Here is an 11,436-nt window from a genome sequence, read left to right as displayed (position 1 = left end):
CACATACATTCAATTATGTTTTCCCCCTGAGGCCTTTCCTAGAGGTGGGGATCTGGAGATAGAGGATGCTTCCAATCTTGGATCACAGCCAAAAGGCAAGAGAGAGCTACATAAAATTTCCAGAAGAGATCTTAATAGCCAGGTGGAAGTGGTTTTCATCATTTTCTCCCACTTTCCATTAGATAGAACCATTCATGTGATCCCAACTTAACTGCAAAGGCTTTCAAATACAATCTTCCTGTGTGCCACGGAAAAGGAAACAGGTTTGATGAATGTCTAACCATTTTCTAATACAGTCTACCCTTTGATCATTAAATTTCATTTTGACTTATCTTTTATTACATATAATGTATTAATTTCCTCTGCAAAGAGGAAACATCAGTTCTTTTAATGGAGAAAATGAAGGAAAACTCCTTGAGGTTATACAGGTCATAATGGCAGATTGCCTAAACTGTCCCAGGCTGGGTGCTCCCCACACCCACTTCCTTTCCCTACCTCTGCTTAGCGATGACCCCAAGTCACCCCACCCCTATACATCCAATCAGCTTTAAACACCTCTGCCGCTATGGGTGGGCTTTTTTTTTTTTAACTTTATAAACAAACGACCACCTTTGTTCGGGGCTTAGACTTCTGGAGAATGATCTCCTCTGAGCCAACTGGTGTAAAATAAACCTCTTCCCTTCCAATATTCCCGAGTGCCGCTTGGTTCTTCCACCAGTGATCCAGACCAGATTTCCGCAGTACTTTCCGTGACTGCATCAAGTTCAAGGCGCTATACATTTTGATAAGGTGCAGTCCTCTCCGACAGTCGAGCTATGATTTCTTTTATGTTAGCAACCTATCAACTAAATGGACAAGATCTTTAGCTACCTCCCCCCAACTATCCCCAAATAATATGCCCAGTGATAGAACATAGAAAGAATAAAATTTCCCATTCAGAAAGGGAAAGAAAAGAAGACACATAGTGGACACTATCTCATCCAATCCTGAAATCTCACCGGTAAGACTTTTAAAGGTCCATTTCCTTGAGCTTGGGGTTGGAGAGAGGATGTTACCTCGATTAGGCACTAATTCATCTCCCTAGAAGGAAATGTTTCTTCTGTTTTAGTTTAGTTTAGTTTAGTTTTTTCTCTTTTCTCTACAGCTCTTGTTTTACTCATCTGGATACTCCTTTCCATCCAACATCCTCCAGCGCTACATCTGAAGTGAGTGCTAGAGAGAATTCCTTCAGTGGGGCTGTAATGCCTCCAAAGTCTCACTCATCCTGGTGGAAAATTGGGAGCTCAAGTTTTTACTATTGCTATTCATTTTTGTTGGTTTAAGTCTGAGATGGTCAAAGGCTTTAGTTCAAATCTGTGATTTTTTTTCCAATTAAATTGTATCAAACTGATAGACCACTGATTTGTTTTACTCTTGACTTGTACAGTTGTTCTTCCTTATCTGTGGGCGTGTGAGCCAGACTAATGCCATCTTGGATATACCCTCCATGATGACCATCCTGTAACCCGAAGGCTTCTTGGATACAGAAGCCCACCCTCACACACATGCTCTTTCTTTTTGTCTAATCACTGCCTTAAGTACATCGTTGGGACATAATGTCTTTGATCTTACTCTAGAGATACGACTATGACACTTAGCTCTTCTCAAACATTTCCTCCCAGGGCGTCTACCAGCACGGTCTGCGGAGCCCCTAGCACTGTAAAAGCAGGCCTTACAAGAGGTACAGTTGTGACCATCACTCATTCTGTGGCCACCCTAGATATGCTTCTGTGTGTGAGTCCCTTTAATAAACCGTTTCTTGCCAAGCTGGACTTGACAGCCTTTTCCCTCTGTCTTATGGCTCCTTCAGCCTCTGGAGGTCAGTTTGCAGATACTTGCCTTTCACAGAACAGTGCGGGGATATATTTTAAGACCCCCCAGTGGATGTCTGAAACTGCAGATAGCGCCAAACCCTATATATACACTATGTTTTTCCCTATACATACATACCTGTGGTAAAGTCTAATTTCTAAATTAGGCACAGTAAGAGATTAACAATAATAATTAATAAAATGGAACAAGGATAACAATCTACTGTATAAAATTATGTAAAAGTAGTCTTTCTCATTCTCTCTCCAAATATCCTATTGTGCTGTATTTACCCTTCTTCATATGTCGGTGCGAGATGATCAAATGCCTGCAGGATGAGACGAAGTGAGGTGAACGCTGCAGGGACTGAGATGTAGCATTAGGCTGCTGATCTGACAGTAGGTCAGGAGGAGGATCCCTTCCCACAACCCGACCCAGGTAACTGAAACCTTAGAAAACACAACTGCAGAAAAGGGGAGACCACTGTACCAGTAATCACGTTATCAAATTTCTTTTCCGGATGTAGTCCTTAAGCATCTTTATTTCATTGCTTTTTACTGACTTGTTTCTTTCTTAATAATGACCACCTATCTAGGACAACGGGTGGGAAGATTCTACAGATACTTACTGATTTTAGCTTTGATTTATTCATCAAAGGCATCTTATTAGATCTTTGTTGTTCAATCCTTTTAAAATACCATCACCAACTGTTTGGAGTCTGTAAGTAGATCATTTTTTTCAACTTTTCAAAGGCACAGAATTTCAGGATTCTATTCTGTTTGATTTTTGCTTGCAAAATGGCCAAATTATTTCCCAGATCCTCTCTTTGAAACATACTAATTCTTTGATCTTTTTTCTCAGCCATATCCCCTACATTAAATAGACACACAGTGTGTCTTTTAAGTTATGACATGTATCAGCGTTACCAAATGTTTGCCGCTGCACAATATGGAACATCATTTTTCTAAATTTCTTTTTTTTCATTAAACATTGTTTTAATGTTATTCATTTTTGAAAGAGAGAGAGAGAGAGAGAGTGAGCATGAGTGAGGGAGGAGCAGAGAGAGAGAGAGAGAGGCACAGAATTCAAAGCAGGCTCCAGGCTCTCAGCTGTCAGCACAGAGCCTGACACGGGGCTCAAACTCACCAACCTTGAGATCATGACCTGAGCTAAAGTTGGATGCTTAACCAGCTGAGTCACCCAGGCGCCCCTTTTCTACATTTCAATGTCAGTTTTCTTTCTGTCCATCCCCTGATATCCAAACCTACACAAAATCTTTTAGGTCTTTATTATGCAGTAGCGTTCACATAATACCAATTTATGAATTAGGGTACAGTAAGTTATGCTCTGGTTAACATTAAAGCATGAAATCTTAGTAGCTTAGTAACAACAAAGGATTTATTTCTTCCTTTTGTCACAGTTTAATGTTTATTGGGAGTGAGTCTCTCTGGCAGTTTACCTTCAGGCAAGTATCCAGGGATTCAGTCTCTTTTCATCTTGTGATGTGGATAATTTAAATTCATGGTCCCTAAAGAACATCCAAAAAAGGTCCTGGAAGTAGCTCCGGAAGTACATATATTATTTCCAACCCTTCCACTGGCCAGAAATCAGAGACCTGGACTCAATCCAGATCCAAGAATATGAAGTCATACTGTGTTTTCAGGAAGAAGAACTTGATGAGAATCTCGACAGTATGTGCAACATACCCCCTACCGTTATTTTCAAAAATTTTTAAAAAGATCAAAGTGTGTAGTCTGGAAAATACTTATGAAAAACAAATTTATTTAAAAGACCAGCCATTCTTACCCCTAACACAATGTCATTAAAATAATTTCATTTGTTCCAGTTTCTTTAAAATAAAACTACTTTCTCGTTTTTCCCCGGGACATAAATTTTCATTTCTTCCTACTTTTCTCTTTCAGAATATCACTTGGCCTTATTGTTTAATTCATTCACTTACATTTGGCAAAAGAAGATTCCACTTTCCTCCCATCTGTAAAACTTCACAGTTTACCAGTGGGAAGCTTTCTAAGGAGAAAACACACTTGTCTGACAGTTGATTCATTAACCTACTTGGTCCCTTCTCGTCATTATAGGGAAAACATGATTTTATGATAGTAGTACTCACTGTCCCTCTCTGACAAAACCAAAGAAATGCTGTACTATATTTAGGACCCAAGATTTTGGGGAATATGATAGGACTACCCTTTGGGGATGGTTGTTGTGTTTATCTCATCCACACTAAAACTTGGAAATCTAGGAAATGCCAGTGGGAGGAGTTCCCAAATCAATCATAATTAAGATTTTGAGACCTGAATCCCTGCCATTCCATAAGATATCAAGAGGGATCGTAAAGAGTGTGATTTCTCAAAGTTACAAGTTTATATGTTACATTTTGTGCAAGGCCTTAGCAATGTTCACTGAAATGGTGGCATCATAGGGCACCTGGGTGGCTCAGTCGGTTAGCAATCTATCTTCTGCTTAGGTCCTGATCTCATGGTTCATGGGTTTAAGCCCCACATCAGACTCTTTGCTGACAGCTCAGAGCTGGGAGCCTGCATTGGATTCTGTGTCTCCCTCTCTCTGCCCCCTGCGCCTCCATCTCTCTCTCTCTCAAAAATAAATAAACATAAACAAACGTTTTTAAAGGAAATGGCATATCATTCTGGTTTTAAATCTGCTCACCTTTTCTGGTTTCTATTGTATATCCTAACCGTCTTTCAAAGTCCTAGAATTTGGCTCCCAGAATCAAGTTGCATGTATTTTTGCATTCTGAAGTTCTCAATTTTTTGGTAATGATTACACCAGCAGTCCCAATCCTGCTTATTTGCAGGATGGCAGATACCCCCAGACCAGGTCTCTACCAGTGACAAAGGGCAGAGAATTTGAATTAAGCCAATGGTGGTTGTACTGCACTCTTCTCTTGGACCCAAATTACTCTGATTTTATAAAGAATTGAATTTCTGGAGATTGGTTTAAAAAATAATTTACAATTAGCTAGGTTTTACAAGAGCATTTTTAGATGTCTTCAATCTAACAGACTCACAGTTTTGAAATGCTTTGGTATAATTTGTTCTGAAACATTACATTTTCATGTTAGCAACTTCAATTCAGGTATTATCAATGTAAGTTCTCTTTGGCTTTCTATTGTTATTCCAAGTCATACTGACTTCCTACTATTTTTTAATGACATTTGCATTTGTCCATCATTTTTCCCCCAGCAGGTTGGACATCATAGTAGAAATGTACTTTCAACTTAGGTCTAAAATTATGATTTTAATCTTAGGACCCCTAAAACCCAGGAAATGGTTCCTAAAATATAACAGTTATAAACCAAAAAGCACTGAGATTAAAGTTTTATTTTGAGAAAGAAACATTCTTACCAATAAATAATTTCATGTTTTCTAAAGTTTATTTATCTGGAGAGACAGCATGCACACACATGGGTGAATGGGGGAGGGGCAGAGAGAGACGGAGAGAGAGAATCTCAAGCATGCTCAGCACTGTGATTGAGGAGCCTGACATGGGGCTCGAGCTCATCAACCATGAGATCATGACCTGAACCAAAATCAAGAGTCAGACACTTAATGAGTCAACCACCCAGGCATCCCTAAATAATTTCAAATAATAAAAGTCTTTACTAACATTAAAAATAAATAAATGAATAAAGGAAAAGGCCATACTAACCTGGGTCTAAGAGAACACACTAATTTCTTGGCTCTAACATGATTCAATGTTCATCAAAAGTGAAAAGTCATAGGGTTTTTATTTTTATATTTCAAAGTAGATTTTATTTTTTAAATGTTTCTACTTCTGACTTTTATAACTCTTAATGCATGTGACATATTTCATTACGTTATTTTATAGTTCAAGTAACTGAGAAGTGTATTCTGAGAGTATGAAAAATTTTAAACCATATTTTATTATAAAAGAGATCGTAGTTTACTTAGTGTTCTACAATCTCCCAGAATGATCTGTACTCTTTTATACTAGCCAAGTGCAGAGTGATTTTGTAAATTCAATTACATGTATCAATTTGTCTGCTAAGAATGGACTGAAAAGGATAGCAAGAAATCTCCTCTCTTTTCAATACCTACTCTGCCAGATTAAAAACAATAGTGGTGGAAGAGCACCTTAGTTTCACACTTTGGAAGCTTTTGCATCCACGAATGGAATGACTGATATCAACAGCACTGGATTAAACAAGACCTCCTTCCATACAAACTTAACACTGGCTTATTTTTATTACTATTAAATCAAAAGATTTAATAAAGTGAATTTATTCACTTTGAATAAAGTGGTTTTTAATGGTCACGTATGCTGCATATCTAGAAGAATATTGATGTCGAAAGTAGCATATTTCCTAGAGAAATACCTTTCACTGGGCAAGTGTGGGCATGGCCTGAAAGTCAACGTTAATATTATTCTTTCAAGTGTTTTTAACGTATATAAACATGACCTTTTATTGACTCATTTAAGACTCTTAGTGGAAATCTTACAGTTCATGTTACAAGAACTGATCTTTAGGGATTCAAGTGGGCAATTTCTCAACTAAATAAAGGGATTGCTTTTCTAATCTGCTCTTGTAATATTTAGTTAACATGCTCCAAAACAAAGCAGAGGGAGACATTATTTCTTGTTTCCTTTTTCTTAGGAGTCATATGGGACTATCAATGAGCTCCGGCAGAACCATTATAAAGTGGATTTTAGAAATTCATTATGTTAGAAGTTCTGTGCACACCTCAGAAATGTGAAGCAGAGAAACGCTTTTTTAATATTCCAGTTGGCAGAGCAAATTTTTCAAAACTGTGAGAAGGAACATATTTCCCCCATGGTTTTAAGTTTATAATTAAAAGCCATGCTTCCCCTCTTCAACCAAGGAAGCAAAAAATACTCAATTTGAGAACAACTCTTAGAGGCATTCTTCATGCATATCTGAGCGATACATTCTTGAGACTTCAGGTATCGGTACTGAATATTCTGGAAATATATCATCACTGTCACTGAAGATCTAGTATCAAATTAGACATGAGTTGGGTGAGAGGCTAGAAAGTTTTGGATTGTGCACCTAGAGTGGAACCCGATGCAGGACTTCGTGAACACATTCTAACACCTGGTAAGAGGCACATTCAAGAAAATAAAGTTTCCCTTGGTAAACTCCAGACAGATGGTGACTGAAATGAAACAATAAAATAGCAAGGGCATGTGTGTATAAACAACTTGATTTCTGAGATAAGGGTATTTCACTCAGGGTAACTCTGGAAAATCTGGAAAGTGTTAGTGTATTATGTCTCAGTAGTATCGGCCCAGGACACCTACCTCTCATGTAGCTTCTATGTCTCTACACAGTCACTTAAGTGTAAATCCTAGAAATCATTCAATGGGGAAAAAAGTCCACAGACTGTAGAAATTTTCTTAAAGTGATTTTTTTGTGTGTAAAAAATCAGGATATATTATATTCATGCAAGGTGTTCAAAAGATGTGGACAGATCAAAGATTCTTTGATGATATATACAGATTGACAAATATTAAATGAATGCACTTTAATCCCCATGCAAAACCTGCTCCTGTGAGGCTTCACCCCTGTTCAAACTCTGATGTTTTCCTCCCCAGGGCAAGGGCTGATGGGCACTTGACCTTTCTGATTTGACAAAAAGCCTTTAAGCCAGACTTCTGTCTGCAGAGAGGATTTTCTAAATCCTTTCTGTTTTTAGCATTTCAAGAACCAAGTCTAGAGGGCTCAGCTGAAAACATTCTTCAATACTATGGAAAAGAAACTAGTGAGTCTACAGCTTTCTGTTGTATGTTGGAAAATGGTCATGGGGATTGGGGGAGAAAACAGAACATAGAGAGAGACAGGGAATTCCATCAGAGCTCAGAATATTCAGAGAGACTCAATGTTCATACCTATGCAGACAAATTCCCTCCTCCAGGGTTTCAGGAGCATGTACTATGAGGCCTAAGACTAAGGCTGACTCTTATGTGTACCTTGATTTATGGGAAAATGGAGAGGGACTTGAATGGCCTAACCACATCTTCCCCTCACCACTCTGCTCCTGTGGATAAAGTCTTCAGCCCAATAATTGGTTCATCACAAGGACCAGGTGCATGTCCTACTTATTATCTCAGACTATTGGGTTTCAGTTTCCTATCAGCTCATGTTATTATTCAAACAAGCGAATCATGGGATATACAGAATACCTCACTCTCCTGATAATGCAAAGCCTGCTTCCCATAGGTCCCTGCACAGCCCCCATGTGGCCTGTGTGATAGATGATTTCTCTTTTTTCATACTATGAGTATATGGGATTAGTAAACTATTGTCAATCTCATCTCCCCAGAATTCAGTCATCCCCATAATCCTAGGAAGACCCTCCTTCCTCAACAGGATGAAGAGCTGGTAATTGAAGCAAGGAGGTCTATCATTAGATAGAGCCTATATCAGGCTCTACCTTTGCTTCCAAAACTATTTGCTAAACATGCATATCTGATTATAATTTTGCCCAGCTAAAAACTCTGGATGGTTGCTTGCTGATGCCTTTCAGAGGGTTCATAGGAAAGCTTACAATGTCTTCCATTTCCTGCCTCCATCTCTCTCCTTGCTTATTTCATATCACTTTGCTTCCTCTCTTTTAGCCACTCTGAGTTTTGTTTAATTCATTGAGCAGACTATTTTTCTCCCCTTCCAAGCCTTTGGCTACAACCTTCCCTCTGCTTCCCCATCATGAGTAAATTAAAATGTACTTCTCACTCAGAAACCATATTAATTATTAATGACTTAGGAAAGTCTTACTCTGAAGCATCAAACTGCTCTGTAAAATACTACCAAAACTTCTAAACATGCTTTGTAAGGCATTTATTATATTTGATGTTATTTATTTGATGTTATTTATTTGAGGGCTGTGTTCTCTCCTCCAATCTCAAATTGTAAGAGCACAAAACACAGGGCAGAGACTATGGTCTGTCTTGTTCACTGTTATGTTGTCAAGTTTTGTCTACAGTAAGTTTTTAATATTTAACATGCATTGAATGGTAACTGGTCTAAATAGGAGGGAAATGAAATAACTAAGGCTGTAATTTAGGAGCTCAAGGAAATGACCGTCATGGACTATTTGACAACAAACACAGAAAACCACTAGGAAGCTGGCATCACAGGATTCAGAACCAAAGCCACATTGCAAAATATTTTTCTGCCCATCTTGGCAAATACAAATAGTCTTAACTACTAATTTTTTTACAGTCTTAATTTCTTTTCTCTTCTTGATATTATCATTGGGAACAAAAAATTTGCAGGAGGAAAGGATGCAAAATATTCTTGTTAAAATGTCTCTCTGATTTTCTTTACCTTCATGCAATCTCCTTTCACTTTCCATTTGCCTCCCCCTCCAGCCATGTGAAGTCTTATAGTTAAATATCTCTGTAGCCTCTGTTTACGTATTCACTCAGCCTTTACTGCAAACTTGCTTTTTGATGAGGGGGAGGGTGATGTCAATTGTAGGTTATCATGTATAAGTTACTATTCATTAACCACTTGAAATGCAATTGACTAAAATATGTATTCACACTGAAATGCAGAGATTTAAAAACTTCAACCCTTCCTCCCCCACACTCCACCTTTGGTTACATCTTATCTATTATTTTATCTGTTTTAGAGTACTATTATTATATATGATACCTAATAATATACTTTTGTTGTTTATCAAGATTTTGAGCATTATAATTTACATATGTAGTTCTATTCACATATTTTTAAAAATCAACTCGTTATAAACATTGGGAGTGATAAATAGGGCAAGAACTTTACAGGATATTTTTATAATCCAGGAACTATGACTTCATGAACTGTATATGTTAGTGAACAGAATGCTTGTATTTTCTAATTATGATATAGGGAAAAAACCCTGTAAGTCCAATACAAACGTACACAACACACAAGCACAGCAAGGCTCTCCTGTCATTAAACATGTAATAGTTCTCTATCTTATACCAAATTTCCAAATTGAGATCAATATTATATATTGATATACCAAATCTTGCTAAAGAATGTCATGCTTAATGGAAATCTGCCTGATACTCATATTTTTGCATATGTTATGAGGGACTTCAACTATTATCATCTGTTTTTTTCATCAAGAACTGCTAAAATTCTTTTTCTTTGAGTAAGCTAAAAACAAACAATTAGAAAACATCCTATAACCACACAAGACTCTTTTGTACATGTTGTGTTTATCCCTTAGAATCCATAGGTTTCTACAAACTGTATCCCTCATGTATAAATGTGTTTTGAAAGGAAGGGATATTTTTAAAATTTGAAGAATATCTACATGCATTCCATGCTGAACAATCACTGTTAGTATAGCGTGTGTGTGTCTTAAAGCACTCGAACACTTAAACAAGTGTTGGCTTTTAAGATGACTACTGGATGTGGAGCCATTTCCATCTAGGGTTAAAAGTATGAAACAATCACCATTGTCTTTTTAACATGTCAATAACACATTATTCAGAAAATAATGAACACAATGTGTCATACACACCACAATAATAGACCCAAGTTCTAGTTCTTCTTTATAGTCCGTTTAAAGACCTTGCCTAACCTTTTTATCAGTTGAAATGACACTAGACATTGCATTTTTAAATTCTTTGAAAAAAAGGATGAGAACAAAATGGAAGCACAGAGGGAAATGGAACACAATCTACTGAGGAGTCTTTTTTATTTTTTTCTTTTTGGACACAAAGATCTTTTAACTGGGAACTTTGCATATAAAGAGGTTTTTTTTTTAATCATGATAAGTGTACTCTTATCTCCAGCCCCTATTTCCCCCATCTTCCCACACACCTTCCCTCTGGTAACCATCGATTTGTCCTCTGTAGTTAAGAGTCTGTTTCTTGGTTTGTCCCTTTCACTCTCTTTCTTTAAGTACACATATGAGTGAGATAATATGGTATTTGTCTTCTCTGGCAGAGTTATTTTGCTTAGCTCTATATTCTCTAGTTCCATCCACATTGTTTTAAATGACAAGATTTCATTCTTTTTTATAGCTGAATAATAGTCATTATATATTGTATATAACATATTTATATATAATATATATAATGAAAATGTGGCATACACACACACATATATACATACATGTATATACACACACACATAAACACACACACAGTAAAATATTGGATTGTGACTTGCTCTGCGCGTGTTCCACAAGATTAGCAAACGTGTCTAATAAATTTTAACTTGACAAATGAATAGTGCTTTGTAATATGGGTAGTACATGATGCCAAATGCCACATGATCACAACTGAGCAAATGGTTCTTTTCTCTCTCTCTCCCTCTCTCTCTCTTTCTCTCTCTGCAGGATTGTGGGTGATCGTCAATGCAATGTCACATTTGTGAAATCCTCAAAAGGAGACAAAAACAAGTGTCATTGGATAGGTTCCTTGTTAAAGTTTCATGAAAAGAAAAACATTCCATTGAGCCAATAGATAGCAGTGATTCTGTTAGTGATAGTGAAAGTTGTCCTATACAATAACCTTCCTCTCTTATCTCCCACACACCAGCCATGAAGGTTTTCTGAGGTAAGTGCAGGT

Source organism: Hyaena hyaena, unplaced genomic scaffold (assembly GCF_003009895.1).
Source record: "Hyaena hyaena isolate Hyena2069 unplaced genomic scaffold, ASM300989v1 scaffold_903, whole genome shotgun sequence".
Lineage (NCBI taxonomy): Eukaryota > Metazoa > Chordata > Mammalia > Carnivora > Hyaenidae > Hyaena > Hyaena hyaena.
The sequence above is the reverse complement of the archived record's forward strand: the minus strand, read 5'-3'. Positions refer to the sequence as shown.